Source organism: Misgurnus anguillicaudatus, chromosome 3 (assembly GCF_027580225.2).
Source record: "Misgurnus anguillicaudatus chromosome 3, ASM2758022v2, whole genome shotgun sequence".
In the NCBI taxonomy this organism is placed as follows: Eukaryota; Metazoa; Chordata; class Actinopteri; order Cypriniformes; family Cobitidae; genus Misgurnus; species Misgurnus anguillicaudatus.
Window position 1 is genome coordinate 47,675,979 of NC_073339.2, and position 6,000 is coordinate 47,681,978.

The following is a 6,000-nucleotide window of genomic DNA, read 5'->3' on the forward strand; positions in this document are numbered from 1 at the left end:
TGACTTTGTATGTAATCTACTTGAATTCGCGTTTGGTGTGCACGCTCCATTAGACATGACATGTTTTAAAAATAACCCAGAATTGTTTGCACATTCTCTCCACAGCATCTATGAATTAAGTCAACTCAACTCTACAAACTCTCGCAAAGACACGTCAGTGCAGTCAGATTAAAGAGAGAGGAGGGAAAACAGAAGTCCCGACACCTCCTGTCCTCTCCTTTATATCCCAATCTGTTATCTCCTGACATCTCCATTAACTCATAAATCCAATACAGTGGAGCTCAACAGAATTCGTGTCGTGAGAGTCCACGGGCGAGGATGGGTGGAGGGATGGAGGAGAGGAATGGGAAATGATGAGAAGATCAATCGGTCCCTGGGCTGTCACTCCCCTCGCTCGTTTTCACATCCATCTCCTCTCCTCCCGCCGTCCGTCGGTGACTGACACGGCCCCTCCTTCCTCCGACGGGGCCCGGCAGATTCTGCAGGCGCGGCTGTTTCGGCCTCGCAATAATCCGATTGAGTGTGGGATCAATGACAAACTGTGGTCAGCGATCTGTAGTCGCTGTGCGTCGAGCTCTCCGGCTCTCATTCCACACTGACCACAGGAGCCCCAAACCGCTGACCGCCTCGCCGCCATGGCCTGACCACTAATTTGGTCCACGATGCCAAGCCGGCCTGGCCGAGGTGGGCAAGTAAAATCAGTCTGGGAGTGTATTACACTAATACATACTGTAATTATGAATAAATTAAAACCACTTGCAGTGTTGTTGAACTTACGGTACGCGTACATCTTTACAATTCTGTGACACAGACTCATGTCATTGGAAACCAATGTCCTGTTATTTTCTTTGGAGAATCGTAAAATTCATAAATACTATACTGTTCGCTTAAAAAAGAGCAGTTGTGTTTGCAATAATTTGAAAGTTGGCCTATAAATATTGATATATTATATTTTCAGTATGTATTAATCTGTTTTAGTTTTATATTATCGGCAATCAGTGTTTATTTACTGTATTATTTTTCTTCCCTTTTTTAAATTATTTTATTCATTCTTTTCAATTCAAAATAAATAGGGGGCAAACTACCGTTTACTTTCAGGCTTATTTTAAGCTATTTTCACTGTCTGAATAGAAAGCTATTCAGTCAAATATAACAATATAAAATATAAAAAAATATAAAAAATATTAAAAATAAATATAAAAATTAATTAATAAATAGTATAGATTAAGTTTTATTAATTAAATGTGCTAATTTGTATTTGGCATGAAAGTCCATTTACTTTAATTATAAGACAAAATTAGACACCCTAATGAACGCAGGTTACATTTTATCTTATTTTATTAGCATGACTAACAAATTACATTTCTTTCAGGTTACACCTGTTCTCTGCTAGCCAACAACTCTTTTGCAGTCATGACTGCTTTATGTAGATATAACGTACGCAACACCAGAAAGTAAAAACAAACATTTCCTTACTACGTGAACATGATACTTTTTCCCTTATCTATTACCAATTATTTCCATCATCTCTATGATGAAGATGTGAATCTGAAGCGTGCGTCATTTGGTCTTGTTTGCGTTAGCTGTTCTTGGCACAAAAGTTTAATTACTGCCACCCCCAGGACAAAATGTGCATTGGCATCCAGAATTTTTTTGTTTTGGTGTAATATAATTCCAGATTTTGGGGTCAAGCTCGTTGGCACGGGGGCACTGGCCCCCCTGACCCTCCAAAACCGCCCCTGATCAGAATGAAGCATTTATCAGCCCCGTGGTATAACTCATACAGTACTAACCAATTGCATGACTGATATTAATCAATACATTTATTCTTATAGACTCATTTAAAATACTTTTATGGCATTTTTATGTTGTTGACTTTTTTGGAGATGGACATCTTTTGTTTTGCAAGGAAACATTAGCGGCATATGAGTTTGAAACAACATGAAGGTGATTGAATAAAACTCATTTTTGAGTGTTTCTTTTAGAGATCAGCCCATGTTCTGCTGCATAAACTCAACTTGATGCTTTTTGTGTAAATTTTAAGCGATCGATACATCTCTTTGGCTCTATCACGCTGCACTTTCTCTGAGTTTTGTGGGTGTTGGTCAGCCGTTCTCTTCTCTTGATTGTGTTTGTGTGTTTCTCTGCTCTTGCGGTGTTCTCGGGTTTCTTTAATGGTTCCCAGGATGCGTTGTGGCTATGAAAGCGGGGGGGCGAATGACACACGAGATGCAGTCCAGGGAAAGATACGACCATCATTGAAATCTTCCACAATTCATATCCTGACCCGCTGCAGAGAATGTACACATCAGTAAACACTTTTCCGATTTGTGCATTAGCCGGTAACAGCATTAGGAAGTAGGAGACCGATACAACAGCAGGTGATGGACTCATCGGGCCATTAGCGTAACGTTTTCGGGACGGTTTTCCAAAATAAAACCATTACAGTCGGTTCTCTAAGTGTGGCCTGTTTGTAAAGGTCTTGATAGGTCTGAGCCACTTCTCTATAAATGGAAAAACTTTTCTATGCGTTGTTTTTTTTGCCATAATCCCACAGAATCAGCATTATTCTGGTCAGGGGTTTGCTCGATATCTTTGTGGAAACTAATTAAACAAAGTCTGCGCATCTGATTTGGATAGATGGCTTTTTAATGATGTCAGCTAAAGTGAATATGCAAGCGTTCCCGCAGAGCTCGGCTCCAATGGCAGATTGCGAATTGATTTTTTTCTAGGGTGTCATTACATATTAATAAAATCTCACGCGGCGAGCGAGAAGAACATTGTGGAAGACACATCTCGCAGACAAGCTGCCTCCAGCCCATCAATTGGTACATTTAGTTGTTAAATGAGTTATCAAAACTTCTTCAAAACTTCTTCAAATCCAGCAGTGGTTAAAACGTAAAGTAGAGATTTACCATATTATCGGAAGTATCAACCAAATAGCAATGTTTGTTAATAAAGCATCACTTTATGGTTCATATCGGTATTCACATGCAGTCATTTATGTATTGTAGCAGTCAAGGGATTTATAATTCATTGCAATGTAAAATGACTTTTTAAACCTTTGCTCACTGCTAATTTTACTCTCTTTCATATGAATGGTCTTGCAGATTCCTGTCCATGGATGTAACATGAGATCGTTCCAGCAGGATTCTGGTGCCGATCCGGTCCAGACTCCGGCTGAAGGTACCATTGATTTCCCTGCAGCGGAGCCACAGGCTGGACGGGCCCAAGATAAGAAGTTGAACGGATGGAGACGGTCGCTGTGTGTCTCAGTCTGAATTACAAATGTAATCTCTATTACTAAATACAAAATGTATCTTTTTCTTTCTCCGTCTTTTTAAAAGAACGAGATCAGTCTGCTTTAGTTTTACATGTTGATACCTTGATATAAATGATATTTTGGAAATGCTGCTGTCAGTATATTTTAAGATGTATGATGTTACCCATAAGCACCTGCAGAGGGTGTAGTGTCACATGATATGTGCTATCACACAGGCATCAGTTTCTTATATCCACTGTTCCGGGATCAGCTGTAACTGGAGTCTCTTTAACATTAGAGACGACTCCTAATCATCAGCAACAGCACTGAAAGCAAAGTCACAATCTCTCTCTAAAGTAGACTTTTGTTTCTTAGAAGTGTCTCTTGAGATAAAGATACAAATATATATTTCTCATCAAACTCTCCCCATTGATTTGAGCTGTGTTGTCCACATTGAGTTACAAGTTTGTACTTTCACTGTATGTCAATGATTGACTGAATGATTTGCATGTATCTTTGTTTCTTCCAGAAAACAAACAATGTTTGATGCTTAACCGTAAATGAGAACACCCGAGGTCTCTTAAGCCATTAAATGAGCAAAGTCTGAGCCAAGAGTAATATTATGAAGTATATACTGTAAAATAATATGTTTGCATGTTTCGATTATAAACCACACTTCCAATAAATGTTCTACATGTTTTCACAGAAGAACCATTTTTGACTGCATGGTTCCATAAAGTTCCTTTAAAGGGCATCTTTTATGCAAAATCCACTTTTATAAGGTGTTTGGACATAATTGTGTGTTGGCAATGTGGGAACACAACTACCCTACAATGAAAAAAAATCCACCCTCTCCTTTTTAATTCCCATTAAATCAAAGCATTAATTCTCGTCAATGTGATGTCACACTGATAAGGCCCGCCCACAGCCACTGACTGACAGTCCTGCATTACCATAGTTTCCGCCCTCAGCGAGTTGCACGCTGTTTACCATATCTCAATGGTGAAATACTTTTATCTCAGACTGTATTGACAGGAATCAGATCTATTTTTAACCGAAAGCGTTCACTGTCTTTTTTGGTAAGGAAGTGAGGAGCTGTAGCTCATTTGCATTTAAAGGTACAGACATGAAAACGGCACATTTTGCTCCCTCCCAAATAGGGACATTTTGGAGATGCTATAATAAATGATCTGTGAGGTATTTTGAGCTGAAACTTCACAGACACATTCTGGGCACACCTGAGACTTACATTACACCTTGTAAAAATGGACATAATAGGTGCCCTTTAACATCCAAAGAACCTTTATCTTTTACAAAAAGGTTCTTCGGGGAACCAAAAATGTTTTAACGTCATTTTATTTATTTTAAGATTGATAGCTATAGAAGTGCTGTGCTGTACTTGACAATCTTGATTTCATATTTTAAATTATCATATTAAACAAAATCTCATTTTTACTTTCCAAACTATTTGAACCAAAAACACTTGATAGAGAGAGAGAGAAAGATAGAGAGAGTGTGTGTAACAATGTCTCTCATCGCTCGTCCCCGGGGAGAGGTGAGACCCTTTTAAGTGCTGTCTCTCTCTCTCTCGCTCTCTCTCTTCTTCCAGCTTTTCACTCTTCTCTCAGATCGCTGATATCCTATCAGGGCCGCGGCTCGGCAGTCGATAGCCCATTAGTAAATAAGGGATGCATAATTTATTAAATATGCTTCAGATACATATTTCAGCGTTTGGTTTAGCAGTCAGATCTCTGTGAGGAGTTTGGCTTTAATTAAAATCTCCAGCAGGGGCGTCTGAATCAAGTGTGTGTGTGTTTGGATGAGAAACACTGATCTGTCTCCTGTAACATAAACATTAAGAGGAAATAATGGTAATGTTTCAGAACTGGCTCACTGTCAAACTTTCCTCATGTTTGAAGCCTCTGGTAATAATAAACCTGATGAAAAGGTGGCAAAACCAGATTTTTCTGTGCTGGTCAAAAGTATGTTTCAAAAGTATATAGATCACACCAGTAGAGACATTTCTTTCTGTTTTTTTTAGTTAAGTATTTTCCCAGAATTTTATGCTTCATTTATTGATATTTAAGTATGACATGTTACTGCAATATACTTTGTCTTGCTGTACTTTATAATCTTCACAACGGTTCACAATTAAGTAAGATCAGGTTTTCTTCAGCTCTTGCGAGCATCTCTTTAATCATAAATCTTTACGAAGTGTCTGTAGCAGGCATGCATTATGGGGCGGTTTCCCGGACAGGGATTAGACTAGTCCTAGACTAAAATAAATGTAAGAGCTGTCCAAACTGAAAACATCTTGCACTGACTTATCTTAAAATACATCAGTGGCCTTTGTTTTGCTTCAAAATGCACACAAGTAATGTTTTTAGTAAACATGAACTGTTAAAACTAGTTATATTTCCTAATTAAACTGAGAGCTGGTCCTAAGCTAATCCCTGTCCGGGAAACCACTCCTATAGGTTCACATGATTCACACATATTTTGACATGATGTTCACATGACGCATGACGCAACCCTGTATCACGAAATTATGTACTTTGTGAGTGACACTGACACGTTTTCCGCCTTTTTGCATGAACATGTCACGTATTTCTGTTTACGTGTCATTGTCACGTATTTGTTACTCAACTGTTTTGTTCTATTTTCAAACCATTGACGCTTTGGTTTAGTTTTGGTGTTTGTGTTAGGATGTCACTTTAAATATTGGTCAATACCTTTTT